This window comes from Pseudorca crassidens, chromosome 7 (assembly GCF_039906515.1).
Source record: "Pseudorca crassidens isolate mPseCra1 chromosome 7, mPseCra1.hap1, whole genome shotgun sequence".
NCBI lineage: Eukaryota > Metazoa > Chordata > Mammalia > Artiodactyla > Delphinidae > Pseudorca > Pseudorca crassidens.
In genome coordinates, this window is record NC_090302.1 from 28,339,650 (window position 1) to 28,359,585 (window position 19,936).

At 35.8% G+C, this 19,936-nt stretch overlaps 1 long non-coding RNA gene and 1 pseudogene across 1 annotated transcript in view; both read left to right on the plus strand.

Moving 5' to 3' along the window:
* The window catches only part of LOC137227613 (uncharacterized), a 435,344-nt gene that overhangs the window by 43,429 nt on the left and 371,979 nt on the right, over positions 1 to 19,936 (plus strand). The gene's annotated exons all lie outside the window — the stretch shown is intronic.
* On the plus strand, positions 6,894 to 7,924 carry LOC137227005 (olfactory receptor 13C7-like; annotated as a pseudogene).

Here is a 19,936-nt window from a genome sequence, read left to right on the forward strand (position 1 = left end):
CTAATGGTTTTTTGAGGATTTTTTTCCAACTGTGTTTATGAGAGCTAGGCTCTTAATTTTCCTTTTAAACATAATCCTGTTAGATTTTGGCATGAAGTTTATGCTAGCCTCATAAAATGAATTGGGAAACTTTCCTGCATTTTCTATCTGTGAATAGATTGTGTAAAACTGAATTTCTTTCTTTCTTAAAAGAAAGAAATTTCAATTTCAATCTTTCTTAAAAGATTGAAATAATTCATGGTGGAGTTATTTGAGCTAAATATTTTTTAGGGAAGATTATAATAATGAATTCACTTTTTAAATAGATATAGGACTTCTGGTTCCAAACAAGTTGGAACAGATGCTTCTCCCTATTCTGTTAAATACAGCTAAAACTCTGGATATTATATATTAAAAAGCCTAAGAAGACTGGGAAAGGTAGAGAGAAAAAAGACTAGCTAGTGCCTCTGGGACCCAAGCAACCAAAAGGCAGTGGGTTTCCTGGATTTCCTTTTTGCCTTCTATATATCTCAGACTGAATTCTAGATAAGCCTACAACTTGGAAACACCAATGGGAACAAACAAAAAAGCACCAAGGAAATCTTACTCTCTGTAGCCAAAGGACCGAGAGGAGAGTAGCTTAGCAGGATAGAAAACATTTCGGCAATGCTTGCCATATTGCAGGCAAACACCAGAGAAAAATACTGCAGCCCTCCCCCCTCTTCTTCAGCTAATATCAAGTAGGAAGCCTAGACTTCCACCCTCTTCCAGCTGTAGCAGGTGCCCTTCCCCTCCAGACAGGATTTCAGAAGAGTACTAGTGGGAAGTCAGGGCTTTCCCTACATCCCATTGGCAATGGATTTTCCTATCCCCATTGTGTCATGAAGGCCATGCGGTGAACCTATCCACCCCATCTGGTATGAATGAGGTAGTGACTCCCTTCCTGAAAGGGCATGGTTTTAGAAGAGGGCTGCTAAAACAGAAGATTTGAGTAGGATCCAGATTCTCATAGTACATAAAATATCCAGGATAAAAATGAATATCACTCTTCAAACAAAGAATCAGGTATCTCAATGTAAATGATAAAAGACAATATCCAGATGCAATGACAAGATGAACATGTTGGAATTATTTTACAAGCAATTTAAAGCAGCATTATAAAATACTTCAGTGAGCAATTATGCATGCATTTGAAACAAATGAAAAAAAAATAGAAGGCCTAAGCAGAGAAATAGAAAGTCTTGGAAAAGAGATGGGAAATACAAATAAGAACCAAAAGGAGATTCTGGAACTGAAAAATACAGTAATGTAAATAAAAAATTCCATTGGTAACCTCAGTAGCAGAATAGATGGGGTAGTATGGAACATGTTGGTATGGTTTTCTGTTCTTTTTTTAAACTTGGAGATAGAATCTAAGATTATTTTCTAATAAGTATATTTGGGGCTATAAATTTTCTTCTGATCACTGGCTTTAGCTGGATTCCATAAGTTTTTAGTAGTATCTTCATTACCATTTGATTCAAAACAGCTTTATTTTTTGTTGTGATTTCTTCCTCATACTATACGTTATTAGGAGTCCATATGTAAGTTCCTAACATTTGGGATATTTTTAGTTATATTTTCTTTTTAAAAATTTTTCTAGCTTAAATCTATATGGTCAATCATTCTATGAATGATTTAAATTACTTGAAAGTATTTGAAGCTTATTTTAATGCCTCATATAGTTATAGTTTTCATTCTGCTATATATCCCATTTATTGAGTTTCTTATTTCAACTGTTAAATGTTTAATACCCAGTATTACCGTATGATTCTTTTCTTTTCTTATTTCTGCTTTATGCCAGGAATATACTTCCTTATCTCATCAAGGATATTTATTTGGCTCTTTCAAAATTTTTGTGCTCTCTTGTTCAATGAATTCTGTCTCATGTGATCTTGGGTTGCATATTTTATTATCTTTCTTTTATAAAAGTTGTGTTCACCATTTATCACATTATTCTTCTCTATAGAATTTGTTTTCCTCTGAGGTACCTTGGTCAGTAATGTGTACCTTATACGGAAAAGGCAAAAGTCCAGGCCCTAACTTGTGCTACTTCAGGTGAGAACAAAAGTAGAGAGCCCATTGTACTACACTTGGGGTATGTGCAAATATGGTTGCTCATCTGGAAACCCTAACTCTTAGGGTACTTATCCTTCACCTCTTCCTGGATGCTGTTCTTCTAAGTCCTTTTCTTCATTGGTAAAAATATTTCATCTTGTGTAATGAGATGAGACAGAAAGAGGGAACTCCCTAGGTTGGTAGGCTGCTTTGTGTGCACTTGTAGTGAGTTATTCACTCTTCAACTCTTCTTAGCTCTGGACCACTCTCATGTTGCCTTATGTACCTTTGCTTGTAAGGGTTATAGAAGGACAAGCATAATTTCCTCATGGCAATGCAACAGAGAAGGAAGAACTCTACTCAGAACTACTCCCACAATCTGTTTCTTGTCAGTGGCTACGTTCTGTTTCCTTGGGTTTCTCCCAGTTTCATTCTATGCTTCAGGTTGATATATTTTTAATCCTATTTCTTTGTCATTTCCATGTTTGAGTGGGGAAGAAGTCAAAAGATTACGCTAGTTTGCTCTCTGCAAAAACTGGAAATACATTACTTTCATAATAAGTTGTTTATTGATGATTAATTAGATTAAAAATTTATTAAGAAACAGTCCTCATACAGAGACCTATATTGGAACTGAGTTAAGTTAGATTGATCTGTGCTATATTTGTTTCCCCCTTGCCTCCATCTCTTTCTATCTCAACCAAATTTATTGATTGGTAATGTTTTTTTTGTTTTGTTTTGTTTTAACCACAGCTCGGATCCTTCCACTGTTTACCGTTGGAGATATTCCATTCAAATTCTAGGTAACTGACCCCATATGGTGTCCCTGTTCTGTTTCTTATATAATGGGCGAATTGGTATTTACTTGTTGCCTTCTACTATTCCATCAGTCTGTCACTCTTCTGTCTTGATAGATTCTTTTCTGCCATGTACAAAACCCACCTGTTAGAGAAACAGGCAAGAGAGAAAATGATAATGAGGCTATGAGAGATTCTCATGATTAAATGAGTTAACATACTGATCACAGTGTAGCTGTATTATGGCTAATGTTAACAATTTAGATAAATTTTAGCCTGAGGATCTAGATGAGGTTCTGTGCCCATTCAATAAAAATGTATGAAAACATTGCCTTTATCTAACTTTAAGGTGATGAAGGCCTATCATGAAATCAAAATTTTATTCACAATTCATATAAAATATAGCTGTATTTAAATAGAGTACATTATTTTAGGGAACAGAAGAGGCGTGAGCCAGATTAAGTGACTGATACCTAATTACGTGGTTAGTTTGTCTTTAGATGGATTGAAATGGATAGGTGTACCGGCTTCCTGGTAAAGGGACAAGAAGATGGTATTTGAATGCCATCCATAACTAAGAGATACAGAGGAACCTGGGAGTTAGGGAACTCGAGCAGTGCTCGAGCCCCTCCAGGGGGCTCCAGCCCCTCCAGGGAGAAGCATGGAATGATGTGTGGCCTAGCCTGAGGGAGAGCAGCATGAATGGAGAATCCAGGGCAATCTCTGGAGGATAGATGGGCGTTGACATTAGGGGATTTGACCCCAGATATTAAAACCCTAGGCATCAACTTGCCATTTTTGTAATGGGCTATAGTACTTAGCAGAGGACTAAAGTAATTTCGTGGGATCTAGGGAAGAAGCAGACCTGGTTCCTAGAACAAGGAGGCCTCAATTAGTACACACTGAATTGAATGAAACCAAGAAGGGAGATGACAAGATGATAGTCTAGACTTAGAAATGTTGAAGAGCGGTACTTGATCATGAGTTTCGTATTAGTCCATCTTAAATGTTTCTTCTTACAATATGTATCCTGGAAGGGACAACCATATATATATATATATATATATATATATATATATATATATATGTATCATAGCTGTAGGTGATATTTATGTGGTGGCTGATTACACTTGAGACAACAGATATACAAGCTGTATTTATCAGAGTGGTTCAGGGAAATACACTGAATACTGTCTTTCTGTTTCTCATTTGAAGGTTTTGAAAATAATATTGCTTCACAGTATTATTGTGAGTAGTACTGCTCAGATACCTGGAGAGCGTGCAGGACTCCCTCCATTGCCTGGGAATGGCCAAAACTGGCCGTGGTGCTGGGTGGGACAACCCAGGCTTGGACTGGATTCCATGTGAATCCTAGCCACATGAAGTTAGGGTTGCTAGGCTTGCAAATAAAAATAGATGGTGCCCAGTTAAATTTGAATTATTTCTAATTGCCTTTCCATATGTACACTGGGAAAGAAGAAAAGTATTGTATAGGAAATATTTGTACTAAAAATTACTTGTTTATCTGGAATGAATTATAAGTATCTATACTACATACCTCTTTAATTATATTTCTATAAGTATATGGCTCTACTTAACATTTCTTTGTCTTGCGTAATCTGCTTATAAAACTCCTTGCAGTTACAGACTGTCTTCCATTTGCATTGTAATATGGCTTTTACTGTGGTCACATCAAAACTATTTAATTCCTTTGTCTACTCAACATTCATTAATGAGAAAACATGTCCAACATTTGCATTATGAGCCAGTATACTGAAAAAGTAGTTACATAAAGTTTACAACTCGGAGAACTGCTCTTCAAATTTGATTCTTTGAAGCATATAATACCATCTTTCGTGACATAAGTTGCTTTCCCATTGTTTAGGATTATGTTGCTCAATGACTTTTTGAAACTGTTGTCCACTGACAAAAAAGCATTGTTCTCAAATTTTATTCCCTTCTTTTAAAAATTACACGATGTTTTCACTTGTTTCCATGCTGGAAGAGTATTTTACAACATCTGAGTAAAATGATTGAAGTCTTCAAGGGTTGATATTGATTTCAAAAGATAGTTATGGTAAGTGTCATAATAATTATCCACTTCAAGTCGGAACATCTTTTCCTGTTCATAAGTAAAGTGTGGTCTGCTCACATCATGGAAATTGTTGATGTGGTCTACTCTGTATTGTGTCATCCCAATGTGGGCATGACTGAAGGACAGGTTGGATAAATTTCGGGGTATTGTGAGTGTATTTGAACAGAGGGCCTGAATGAGCAAAATTAAAATGACTGTGCACATGATTCTGGCTGTGTAGAGAGGTCAGTGAGACCAGAGTGAAGCTTATGGGTTCCGAGCCTCCAGGATTTAGAGGTCAAAATAAAGGTGATTAGCAGATACTTTATTAAGAACAAGTATCATTTTGACCTAAGTGTCACAGATTACTGCTACATCTTTCCATCAGATATAGTTAATTCTAATTTCTATGTCTTGACTATTTTACCTGGAGAGCAGTTCTAAATTTGGTCTTCCCAGAGGGTGTAAGGTCAGAAGATTTATTTGTTTTGTGAGTTCCACCTTAATTAAATTGTATTAATAACTTTGTTTTAATTACTTCTAAGGGACTTCATCCCAAACGTAGTAGAAATTTTCTAAATTCTATCCAAACTACATTGTGAACTTTAAATTGCTTTTGGGATTAGAAATATCCTTAAAGCAGCAATGACTTTTAAGTTGTTTGGTGCTCCACTGGGCTAATCCTTTAAGGGATCCTCTATTAGTGAAATGACTGTAAAAAGCCCCAACTTTCATTTTACTGGAAGTCAGTTCTATTTTGCTAGTGGTTAATTGCTTTTTTTTTTTTTCTTTTTACAATGTAGCAATGGCAGCTACTTGATATTAATGAAAAGTGAAAAGCAGATAATTCTTCTTATAGTTATCTTACTGAATTTACTGGGATGGAATTTATGAGACCTGCAATCTCATTAAAAAGTAAGGCTACCTCAGTTTCTGGCATTTTAATATAGAAATACTCTATATTCCAGTAAGTGGGGATACAGATACTTATAATGTATTGCTAATGCTTAAGAATATTTTTGAATGACTCACCCCTCTCTTATGGGTTTTCTGAATATGCAGTGAGAGGAAGATCAGCAGAGCAGCTGTTAGAGCAGAAGCAGCTGATTTCTATGCAGGGAGAAGATAATATGTATTTTCTCATACCTGGAGGTAAAAGAGTAAATCCCCTGTCACTTAAATTTCTTAGTTTATACATTTATTTTTGTTTTGACTGTAGATTGAGACATGTGCACTAGAGTTTTCTGAGATCAATGTGTCATTCATTATCAGGACAGTAGGGTTACCTACATGTCTCAATTTGTACTGAAAAAGACTAAGAAGAGTAATTTTATCTAACTATATTTTCTTTTATAACCATTACTAATGCCTTTGATTAATATTCTTAGGATATCGCAGGTATATATTTCTCCCCAAATTAGAAATAACCAAACATCATTTCTCTAATAATGTGTCTCTTCAGTTTGTTCTTCTAGCCACAAAGCAATGCTGCCACTGAGGTTAAATTACTGTTGAATCAGGATTTACATCTAACCATTATGTTTTAGTAACTGTAGAACAGTTATTTTTGCTAAGGCTAACATTGGTTGTGTTTTGGATTGTTTGGTCAAAATGTTGTGGTGACATTGCATTCACAATAATTTCAAATTCATAATGTAAGTGAGATACACAATTCTAACCCAGTTGTATGTGTTCTGAATCTGTTTTCTAACAAGGGCATATTTTTTTGGAGTTAAAGCCTCCTTCATGTGTTCTAAAAGTCTAACTGATCTTAGCTTAGAGGATTGTAATATGTTCTTATGCTATATCTGTGTATCTAATTATAGGTCCACATTACCCATAAGGGAAGCCACTTAAGGGTGCAAATAACTCTTACAAACACTGCGGTAACATGCACGTGTATTCTGGCTGCTGCAGAATTCCTTTTGGTGAAAGAAAATATTAACATGGGAAAGACCAATCAGTCTTCTGTTACAGAATTTGTCCTACTGGGGCTTTCTGGCTACCCAGAGCTTGAGGCCATTTATTTCTTGCTGGTGCTATTTATGTACCTGGTGATCCTGCTGGGAAATGGAGTCATCATCATTGTGTCTGTGACTCTCACCTGCGCACCCCCATGTACTTTTTCCTCAGTAACTTATCATTCTTGGATATTTGCTACACCAGTTCTTCTATTCCCTTATTTCTCAGCAGGTTCTTAGCTTCAAAGAAAACCATTTCCTTCTCTGGGTGTGGAGTGCAAATGTTTCTCTCCTTTGCTATGGGAACCACAGAGTGTGTCCTTCTAAGCATGATGGCATTTGACTGCTATGTGGCCATGTGTAACCCTCTGAGATACCCTGTCATTATGAGCAAGAATTTGTATGTGCCTGTGGCTGCTGGGTCCTGGATTGCAGGGGGTGTCAATTCTGTGTTGCAGATGTCTCTTGGCATGCGGCTTCTCTTCTGTGGGGATAATGTCATTAATCATTTTACTTGTGAAATCTTGGCTGTCTTAAAATTGGCCTGTGCTGATATCTCCATAAATGTTATTAGCATGGTTGTTGCTAATATGATTTTTCTTCTGGTTCCAGTACTTTCATTTTTGTTTCCTATGTTTTCATTCTCCCCACCATCCTGAGGATTCCTTCTGCAGAGGGAAGGCATAAAGCCTTTTCCACCTGCTCTGCCCACCTCACAGTGGTGATTATATTCTATGGAACCATCCTCTTCACGTATGCAAAACTCAAAGCTAAAGACTTCTCTGGTGCAGACAAAGTACAAGTCACAGACAAAATCATCTCTCTCTTCTATGGTGTTGTGACTCCTATGCTCAACCCCCTCATCTATAGTTTGAGGAACAAAGATGTGAAGGCAGCTCTGAAGAATGTATTCTGTCGGAAATGCTCCTCAGAGGAAATGTGAATGTTGTTTTTTTTGTAAAAAATTCATTTACTCTGAATGCAGGACTAGTTCTCACCTGGAGTTCCAAAGTAAATGTAAGGGTTGGTAGTATCGTTAATTCTTGAAATACTTATTTTTCTGTTCCTAGCATCTAAATGTGAGAGAAATCTGGGGCCTATATTCTTCATGACTGGCTTAAAGAAAAAAAGGGAAAGAAATCTATGGGTAAAAGGATTCTCATCCAAACCACCCACATTCACAGAATTTATTATAGTTTAACTCTGGAATGATGAGTTCTGTAATCTTATGTGAACAGAAGTACCTTGTAACTAGTTTAACTTCTTATTCTCTATTTGCATCAGTTTTCTAGTCTCATATCTTTCTTAGGAAGGTAAAGTAGAAAGTGCCTTGTTAAGTGTCAGAGTGCTATAGAAACTCACCATTAAATAATTCATAACAGGGTAGTGTTTGACCTTAGAGAGGGATGACCACTTTTGGCTATGTATACATTATAGGCAAGAGTAGAAAAAAATGATGCTATTTTCCTAGGGCTGATATCCTTTTGGCTGCAATCTGGCAAGCATACTTCTGTGCAGAGGTATCTGAGGCAATGTGAGGCTTAGTGCAGATGCCCCATCTGATGGGGAAATTTGGTCTATCTTGTGTTTCAACAGATGAGCAGTGACATCTTTGAATGAAAATGATGATTACTGTTAAGTGACATAAAAATTACTCAGTTTCTAGAGAATGTGGTTGTCCACTTCTCTGAGAACATTGTGATAATGGGTTTAGAGTGTCACAGATTAAGTATTTTTACAGTTACATGAAAGGAAAATGGAATTCTCACACCATAAAAACAACACATAATGGATGGGAAGAAAAACATGAAGGCACTTAAAAGAAAAAAAAATAGGTTAGAGCTTAGTTAGACAAGGCATTTTTTAAAAAATAGAGTTTTCAATCTAGTTAAAGAAAAAAAAATCAGTCATTAAGTGGTTGCTTAGCACGGAGAATGAAAGGGACCCTGGGAACTTCCTTTCATTCAATGCTCATCCAACAGATTTTAAGTCAAGTATAACCTTGGAGAGGTTATACTTAATGTAGAGAGTGATGAATCTGGCGTTCCTTTTAGCCTGATTCTAGTAAATAGCTATTCATATAAGTAATCCCCTTGATTTGCCCTAGTTTCCCCCTTCTGATGAGAAGCAGACATCCAGGTCACCTGTATAGAAGGAAAGAATGGACTGAGCAAAGGAATGAAGTGGCACTTCCACTTTGGCCTAGGTTTCACATTGTAAAGGATGGCACTCTGCTTCATAGTAGTATCTGTGAGCTAGTGTGAATCAACCCCTGTGAACGAGATCTAGCTTCTTGTTTTAACCAATCAACTTTGAGTCTTGTAGGGCTAAGGAACAGAATGTGGACCTTAGTTAAAAAAACAGCAGCAACAACAACAACAAAACACACAGTATTGCTGTCTGGTGAGGTCTGTTGGCAGGAAGCCTGACAGCTTCTCTTGGGGGAAGCCTCTGAATCACTGCACATGTTTTATTCGAACTCTAAGAGTAAGTACAATCAGACTTCAAAGAAGGGGAGATCCTGTGAGAGAGGGCTAAGGCAATATTTCATTGCATCAATTGAGTTTGACCTTGATCAGCTGAGGAGGAATAGTCTTAGGTAATGGGCTGAAACCAGAATGCATCAGTGGGGCTTCTAGACAAGAAAACAATGTACATGGGTGCAATAGACAGAAAAAGAAAGAAAAAGAGGAACAAAGATTTGCCAGTTTGTGAGGTATATTAAATGGAGTATTCAGGAATTATAATTTATTCTCCAGGCAATTTGGAACCTTTTGAATTTTGACCGAGGGAGTATAGAAGATTAAAACTCAGAAAAAAGGTTAATATAGAGGCATTCTTCAGGGTCATGTGCTTTTCTCACCAATATGGAACTGTGACCTGTGCTTGGTGGGTCTGTAAACATTGTTTTTCAGGACAATCATTGGCTCCTCCTCTAGCTTGTAGAGAACCTGAATCAAAATTCATCTTTGTATGGAACTAGACAAACAGTAGTTCATTTTAGGTCAAATTTGGTATCAAAAAGTTTTAATTCCCTTGGCAGAAACACGGTCCTCCCATTTCCTGTGGGTTCTCAGCTCAGTCCTGTAACAGTCTGTGAAAATTAAAGTGAATCCAGCATCAGTCTGAAGTGAGACTAAAGCTCTGTTGGGTCCTTTGCAGCTAAGTCTTTTTTTTTTTTTTTTTGTCGGTCCGCGGGCCTCTCACTGTTGTGGCCTCTCCCGTTGCGGAGCACAGGCTCCAGACGCGCAGGCTCAGCAGCCGTGGCTCACGGGCCTAGCTGCTCTGCGGCATGTGGGATCTTCCCAGACCGGGGTACGAACCCGTGTCCCCTGCATTGGCAGGCGGACTCTCAACCACTGCGCCACCAGGGAAGCCCTGCAGCTAAGTCTTAACTGATTGCTTTAGTTATTAAAGTAACCAAAGTAATAATAACTGCTTCATTCTGCCTGGGTTTTTCAGGTTTTTTTTTTTTTTCACTTCCAAGAACGAAAGGAACTTCAATAGATATCCAAAGAAAAAGAAAAACATCTCCATTTATAAGTTGAAAGATTGATGCCCTGGGGGCCATAGGAACCTAACCCTTCTACTATTCCTGCTTTTTTTTTGTTGTTGTTTTTTAATAGCTTTTACCCCTTACCCCTAGAAAACTTCTCTTCTAGAAGTAGTGAGTTTATGGAGGTATTGCTCACTGGGTGAAAAAGAACATGTTCATTTGGTGGTCAGTTTTCCTCCATATGCCCTAGGATATGTTGAACATTATAAGCAATAGTAGTCAAATGTACATGAGCTTAAAAACATCTGGCTACGTCTCTTAAGAGCTCTGTGACATTATGCTCACATTTTTAAGCTTTTCTCAGCAACTGTGGGCTCCCCTGTATAGTGGAGCAGCCTGTTCTGAATTTAACTGTTATCACATATACTAAGTTTATGGCTTAGATTAGGAACTTAAAACACATTTGACTCTTACTGGGGTCATAATTAGTTGGAATTAAAAGAGTATGAGGGGGGCTTCCCTGGTGGCCCAGTGGTTGAGAGTCCGCCTGCCGATGCAGGGGACACGGGTTCGTGCCCCGGTCCGGGAGGATCCCACGTGCTGCGGAGTGGCTGGGCCCGTGAGCCATGGCCACTGAGCCTGCAGGTCCGGAGCCTGTGCTCCGCAACGGAAGAGGCCACAACAGTGAGAGGCCCGCGTACTGCAAAAAAAAAAAAAAAAAAAAGAGTATGAGGCCCAAAATTACATTCTTAGGAAACCTAATTTCAAATTCTAGATCTTTCTCATGCTAGGGAAGTGAGGGCTGCACTACTTTTCAGAGTCTAGGTTTACTCATCTGTAAAGTTACCAATAGCTTCTTCATAGATTCCATGAGTGAATACAATGATATCACATGATGAAAGCGCTTTGCAAGTGAAATGCAATATCCAAATGCTTGTTCATTAATTCATTCAACATATATATGGCAATGGCTTAGTGTGTGCCAGGCAATATAATTAAGGATGGTGGTGAGCAAATGAAGTCACAAGTGTTGACTGGCTCTAAAGCTCACAGTCTTTCCAAAACACTGTGTTATCTCAGACAGGAAAAGTTGTGCTGTGTTAATCATACTGGTTTTAATAGCAATTGGAGAGAGGCTAAATTAAGTAAACTTGGAATCCAAACAGAATGACAGATGTATGGAGAACGGGACAACCACAAATTTGTTCCACTAAGCCGAATTTCTCCTACAAATTATATCACTTGGCACAATGTAGGAATAGATAGAATAGATGCTCTTTTTTTCCTGGAACATTTCTGTCATACAAAGTTAGTAGATTAATCCAGGTCACAAATAATCAAAACAAGAGATAAAGGGCCTGTGGTAGATTTTTGCTTCTACATAATTTATTCTCTGGAGTCAAAGCTTACTCTGGAACTCAGGGGCACTAGGATAAAGAGGTACTGATTACAGTGATCCTGGCCCAAGGAGCTTCCCGAAAGGGTTCATGGAAGAGGTGGTTTGTGTTTATTCGTATTTAGAGGGTTAGATATAGGAATCATATTTTTGTCTTAATTTGAATTCAACAATTATTTTGAGTATAATCATTTAGGTGATATGGTATCTCAGCTACGTTTAAAAACGTTTTAAAAAAATATTTTTTTATTACAGTGGTCATAGCAACTGCTGATGATGGTCAAATGATTGCATTGCAGTTCCGCACGTTTGGGACAGAATTAATTTTTGCAGCAGATTATAGGTCCAATAATAGCATTCAAATTGTTTAGATGCTAAAGAAAATAACAGATAACACATCTGTTTTGCAATAATTTCTCTAAGATCACCAATTAAAGGAATCTAATGCTCTCATTCCATCTGCTCTGGGGAGGGGAGGAGAGGCAGAATAAATGTTTCTGAAGAGGCAGATGTAGCAAAGAGCACTGAATTTTATTTTAGAGTACCTAGATTTGAAACTGAAAGATTTGGAACTTCTTTTTTTCTCTTCTTTAAATGAAGCCAATTCCTACCTAAGATCTTTATTGTGAAAATGACCCAGTAAGGGTCTAAAATATAACATGAAGCTTTATGACACTAAATAATAAAAACTTGACAAGTGAAAAAATAAATATATCCAGTTAAAGCATTTAAAATTGATATCTTACCCTTAATTTGAAAAACCACATTTACAACAGAAGAATATGGAACATTATGACATTTATGTAACTCTGAGCCTGAGGAATGGTTTCCTTTCCTTGATTTGAAATCAGTATTCTTTTGCTTTACAGCCTCAAGAAATGCTTTCCATTTTATGTAATAATTTTCAGGATAAAGAGAGGGGATATTAGTGAGCATTGGATAAAAAGTAAGGTGCTGTAATTATTTTCTTCAAGTTTTGACTTATCATTAGTTTATTCCTCAGGTAAAACTGATAGATGAATCTATTTAAAATATTCTGACTCTCAGGTCCAGAGTTTCTAGTTCAATCTCAGAAAAGAAATATGTAAGGTAATCCAGAGATTCTTGGGACCTTTGGGGTTATCTAACTGCTCCTTTACATTTTGAGCTCCAGAAATGTCCTCCAAAAGACCAACCATTAGCATAGCAAGGCAGTTTAAATGCATTTTGGGGCAAGCCAGGGAGGGATCCAGTATTTGCAACAAAGTAAAATTAGGAATGTAAGCATGGAGGATGATAAACTTCCCAACACCCCAGGGGGAATGTAGTTAGACCCAATTATATAATTGGTATGTTCCTTTTGTAATACGACTCAAACATGAAACATATATCACTGTCTATCTTCTCACAACATTTGAAGATTTAAGACCCAAACAGAAAAAAGTCTTTAATAAGTATTGCTGTTTTTTGGGGGAAATTATCTGAAAACTTTCCACGATTAATTGTGTAAATTGCCTTCATTTGCATAGTGCTTTCAAATATCTAATGTGTTTCTCAGAATACTACCATGAGTTAGTACAGTTATTCCTATTACACAAATTTAGAGCCTCAGACTTTGAAAGTTGAAATATTTTGCTGAAGTTTGTCCAGCCAGTATATGAGAAGGTAAAAAAGATCTCAAATTCAGCTTTTGTGACTCTTGCCCCTGCAATCTATTTGCAGCACTGACCCATCTTGCACTGATAAGAGCCTGAAATGAGCTGTTAGAATTTTGCATCCCCACCCTGTAATGGATGCAGGAAAGTTAGGTTAGAATGATGTAAACAATTGAAAATGACAAATGTCAATAAAAAATTAAAACTGAACTTTATTTTCCCTCTAGGTCCAAGTCAGAGTTGAAGCATATGGAACAGAATGTAACCTTTTATGAAAAACAATTCCTCTTTGACTTTAATAACAAAGATTTGCATTCAAACTCAACCTTTGCTCCCGAAATGAATCCTCCTTTCTCAATAACTTTCTGTTAAAGCTTTTTCAGATAAGCCTACTTTTTCAAATTGGTAATTTCTTCTTAACCTACGTATTTTTTCTAAATTTAGTTCACTCTAAATGCTATAATTTATGCTGCACAGGCATCTGACATTTAATACCAGAGAATAATAAATAATACTAATTGAGTTGGGGGCAAGGAGCATTTTTCTATGCACTTTTCATGTATTTCACTTATCTGATCCTTATTACAATCTTATGAGATATATGCTATTATTATCTTCATTTTAACGGTTGAGTGAGGAACAAAAAGATATTATCATTGACTGTGAGGTGTGTGTATGTGTCTGTATACATATATTATATATATATATATATATATATATATATATATTACATATATATCTATGCAACAATTTTCCCTAAAGGGACTGAAAAATACTTAGGGCAGAAAACATTCTATTTTACTTTTTTGTGTCACAGAACTATCTGAAGTTGTGCCTTGAGAATGGTGGACACTCAGAGTGTATACCTGTAAGCAGATGGACAATTTTTCATTTAGTTCCTCAAATGCTGTCTATAGTTTGTATATTATGAAGTTATACATTGCTTTACTATTTATAGTTATTGCTTGCAGTAGTAATTTCTACTAAAAGACCACCACAGGAATAAAGGATGTTGAAAGGAGGCAGGACTTGAGTCCTCTTTCCCAAACATCTTTCTCTCTGTTCAACCTGAAAAACTCAAAATCTATATATTTTATGTGCTCTTCTGCATTTTTATTGACATATAATTGACATGTAACATTGTGTAAGCTTGAGTATGTTGATTTGATACACTTATATATTGTAATAGCAATACCACTTAGCATTATCTAACACCTTCATCACATCACATAATTATTTTTTTTGGTGGTAAGACATTTAAGATGTAGTCTTTTAGAAACTTTCAAGTATATAAGAAAATATTGTTAACTATAATCACAATGCTGTGTATTAGATTCCCAAAATGTATTCATCTTCTAACTGTAAATTTATATGCTTTGACCAACATCTTCCCAGTTCCCTCATTCCATAGCTTCTGGTCACCACCTTTCTACTTTCTGTTTCTATGAGTTCAGAATTTTTAGATTCCACATGTAAATGATATCAGACAGTATTTGTTTTTCTCTGCCTGATATCTCACTTACCATAATGCTCTCAAGGTCTATCCATGTTGTCCCAAATGGCAGGACTTCCTTCTTTCTCGTGGCTGGATATTATTCCATTTTCTATGTGTACCACATCTTCTTTATCCATTTACCCCTTGACAGACAGTTAGTGTTACGATATCTTGGCTATTGTGAATAATGCTGTAATAAACATACAAGTACAGATATCTTTTAAATATCTTGCTTACATTTTCTTTGGAGGTGTACCAAGGAGTGGGATTGCTGGATCATATGGTAGTTTTATTTTTAATTTTTTGAGGGATCTTCATACTGTTTTCCTGGCGGCTGAAGCAATTTATATTTCCACCAGCAGTGCACAGGCCTTTCTTTTTCTCCACGTCTAACACTTTTCTCTCTGTCTTTTTGATGGCAGCCATTCTGACCGGTGTGAGGTGCTATCTGATCTTGGTTTTGATTTGCATTTCCCTGATGATTAATGATGCTGAGCATCTTTTCATATACCTGTTGTCCAGTTGTATGTCTTCTTTGGAAAATATCAATTCAGTTCTTCTGCCCATTTTTTAATTGGACTGTTTACTTTTTATTATTGAGTTGTATGACTTCATTATATATTTTGGATAATAACCACTTATCTGATATTGTTTGCATGTATTTTCTCCCATTACGTAGATTGTATTTTATTTTGTTGTTATTTCTTTTGCTGTGGGGAAGCATTTTTGTTTGATGTAGTCCTACTTGTTCATTTTTTTTGTTGTTGCTTTTGGTGTCATATGCAAAATATCATTGCCAAGACCAATGTCACAGAAATTTTTTCCTATGTTTTCTTCTAGGAGTTTTATAATTTCAGGTATTATGTTTAAGTCTTTAATCTATTTCAAGTTAAGTTTGTGAGTGGTGTAAGATTGGGGTACAATTTCATTTTACTGCATATGGTTATCCAGTTTTCCCAGCACAATTTATTGAATAGAGTATACTTTCCTTATTGAGTATTCTTGGCTCCCTTGTCAAATTTTTTTTGTGTGTGTGTGTGTGTGTGTGTGTGTGTGTTATGTGGGCCTCTCACTGTTGTGGCCTCGCCCATTGCGGAGCACAGGCTCCAGACGCGCAGGCTCAGCGGCCATGGCTCACGGGCTTAGCTGCTCCACGGCATGCAGGATCTTCCTGGACCGGGGCACGAACCCGTGTCCCCTGCATCGGCAGGCGGACTCTCAACCACTGCGCCACCAGGGAGGCCCATCCCTTGTCAAATATTTTTTGACTGTATATGTGGGGGTTTATTTCTGGGCTCTCTATTCTATACTATTGGTCTATGTGTCTATTTTTATGCCAGTACCATACTCTTTTGATTACTATGGTTTTATAGTATAGTTTGAAATTGGGATGTGTGATGCCTTCAGCTTTGTTCTTCTTTCTCAGGATTCGTCTGTGTTTGGTCTTTTGCAGTTTCAAACAAATTTCATGATTTTTTTCTACTTCTGTGAAAAATGCAATTAGAATTTTTATAGGGATTGCATTGAATCTATAAATGACTTGGGTAGTATGGATATTTTAACAATGTTAATTCTTCTGATACATGAACTTGGAGTATATTTCCAGTTGTATCTTCTTCAGTTTCTTTGATTTCATCAAGGTCTTGTAGTTTCACTTTCTTGGTTAAATTAATTCCTAAGTATCAATATTTTATTGTTTTTGATGATACTGTAAATGGGATTGTTTCACTTAGTTCTTTTTCAGATATTTTATTGTTAGTGTATAGAAATGCAACTGATTTCTGAATGTTGATTTTATATCATACAATCTTACTGAATTCATTGCTTAGTTCAGTTTTTTGGTTGAGTCTTTAAGATATTTTTGTATATAGGATGATATCATCTGCAAATAGAGATAATTTTACTTCTTCCTTTTCAATTTGGATCTATTTCTTTACTTGCCTGATTGATCTAGATAGGACTTCCAGTACTGTGTTGAATAAGAGTGGCAAGAGTGGGTACCCTTGACTTGTTCCTGATCCTAGTTGAAACACTTTCCACCTTTAACCATTGAATATGATGTCAGTTATGGTTCTGTCATATATGGCCTTTATTAAGTTGAGATATGTTCCTCTATACCCAATTTATTGATGAATTTTTTATCATGAGAAGATGTTGTATCTTGTCAAATTCTCTTTTCTGCTTCTATTGAGATTATCATGTGATTTTGATCTTTTATTCTGTTAATGTCGTGTATTACATTTATTGATTTGTATATGTTGAACCATCTTTGCATCCCAATGATAAATCCCACTTGATCATGGCATATGATCCTAATGTGCTGTTGAACTTGGTTTGCTAATATTTGGTTGAGAATTTTTGCACTATATTCACCAGGGATATTGGTCGGTAGTTTTTTTTTTTTTTCTTATAGTGTCCTTATCTGGCTTTGGTGTGAGGGTAAATGTTGGCCTTCTAAAATAAGTTTGGGAATTCTCCTTCCCCTTTAATTTTTTGGATGAATTTGAGAAGGATTGATATTAATTCTTTAAATGTTTGGTAGAATTTACCAGTAAAACCATCTGGTCCTGGGTCTGTCTTTGTGTGAGGTTTATAATTTTGATTTAATTTTCTTACTCATGATTGGTCTGTTCAGATTTCCCATCCTTCATGATTCAGTCTTGGTAAGATATTTATTTCTAGGAATTCATCAATTACTTCTATGTATTTCTTTGCTATCATTTGTAATGTCTCTTATTTCTGATTTTATGTATTTGAGTCTTCTCTCTTTTTTTCTTGGTCAGCCTAGCTAAAGGTTTTATAAATTTTATCTTTTCAAAAATCCACCTCTTAGTTTGTCAATCTTTTCTCTTGTTTTTCTGGTCTTTATTTCATTTATTTACACTCTGTTCTATGTGTTCCTTCCTACTGCTAACTTTGGGCTTAATTTGTTCTTTTTCTAGTTCCTTGTAGTTAAAGTTAGGTTATTTGAGAACTCTTTTTTCCCTTAATATATGCATTTATCACTATATACTTCTCTTTAAGAACTGCTTCTGCAGTACTTTATAGGTTTTGGTACATTGTGTTTCTATTTTCATTTATTTCAATATATTTTTACTTCCCTTTTGATTTTTTTCTTTGATACTTTGCTTACTCATGAGTGTGTTGTTTTGTTTCCACATGTTTGTAAATTACCCAGGTTTCCCCTTGTTGATTTCTAATTTCATACCATTGGGGTATGAATAAAAGATACTTGGTACCTTGGTATCTTTAAATATGCCAATACTTGTGTTGTAGCCTGTGATCGAGATGTTTTGTGATCTATCCTGGAGAATGTTCCATGTGCACTTGAGAAGAATGCATAGTCTGCTGCTCTTGGATAGAATGTTCTCTATATGTCTGTTAGGTCCATTTAGTTGAAAGTATGATTTAAATCCAACCTTTCCATATTAATTTTCCATGTGTATGATCCATGCATTGCTGAAAGGGGATATTGAAGCCCCCTACTATTTTTGTGTTACTCTCTATTTCTCCCATCAGATCTGTTAGAATTTACTTAATATATTTAGGTGTTTTTGATGTAGGGTGCATATATATAATTGTTATATTTTCTTGATGAGTCCACTCCTTTCTCATTATATAATGACCTTCTTTGTCTCCCATGATAGTTTCTGTCCTAAAGTCTATTTTATCTGATATAAGAATAGATGCTCCTAACCTTTTTTGGTTTGTATTTGCATGGAACATATTTTGCCATCCCTTTAGTTTCAGTTCATATGTGTCCTTAAAGCTGAAGTGAGTCTCTTGTGGGCAACATATTGTTGGGTGTTGTTGTTTTTTTTTAATTCATCCAGCCACTCTGGCCTTTTGATTGGAGATTTCAATCCATTTATCTAGAGTAATCTTTGATATGTAAGGACTTACTAATAACCATCTTATGAATTACTTTATGACTGTTATGTATTTCCACTCTTCTTTTTTCCCTCTTGCTGCCTACTTAAATGGATGCTGATTTTCCCTATGATATGCTCTGATTCCCTTCTCTTTATCTTTTGTGAATGATGATAGGTTTTTATTTTGTAGTTACCATGCAGGTCACATAAAACATATAACAGTCTGTTTTATGCTAATAGCAAATTAACTTCAGTCGCATACAAAACTCTACCCTTTAATTCCCCCCTTTATGTTTTTAACATGACAATTTACCTATTTTTATATTGTGTATTCGTTAACAAATTATAGTAGCTATAGTTATTTTTAATGGTCTTTTCCTTTAGTCTTTATACTGTAGTTAAGTGGCTAACATACCATCTTATTATGGAATTAGAATTTTATGACTGACTATATATTTCCCTTACCAATGTGTTGTCTGTTTTTATATGTTTTCATGTTACTAATTATCATCCTTTCATTTCATCTTGAAGAACACCTTTCAACATTTCTTGTAAGGTAGTCTAGTGGTGGTGAACTACTTCAGCTTTGTTTGACTGGGAAAGTCTTTATTTCTTTTTCATTTCTGAAGAATAACTTTGCCAAAGTTCAGTGTTACTATCGACAATATAACTCAATAGACTTTCCTAGAACACTTTAATTCGGTGATGAATTATTACCTATCTGAATTCACGCCTTCTTCCCCTCCCCCTCTTCCTCTCCTTCGCTTCTATCCCTCCTCCTCCTCCTCTTCTTTATTTTTGTGGCCTTAAACATATGAATTCCCTTTTGTCCTGTGAATTTATTTATTTTATTGCTTATTGGTATCTCTCTTCATTCCAAAAAAAGGTGATGCCTTCCTGAACCAAATTAACTCATATAAAAGGATGACTATAAAAAAAGCAAAAATGTTAAATGAATGCATTTAATTCACAGCAAATATCTGTTTTATTTCATTTGTAATATCTAGATTATTTTCAATTCAAGCATTTCATTTTGGTAATTATCATTTGAATAGTAATTCCTGACTTTGAATTAACTTTATTTTGGTAATCATAATTTGAACTAAAAAAGCTCTCACATTTCATAGTTACTTTG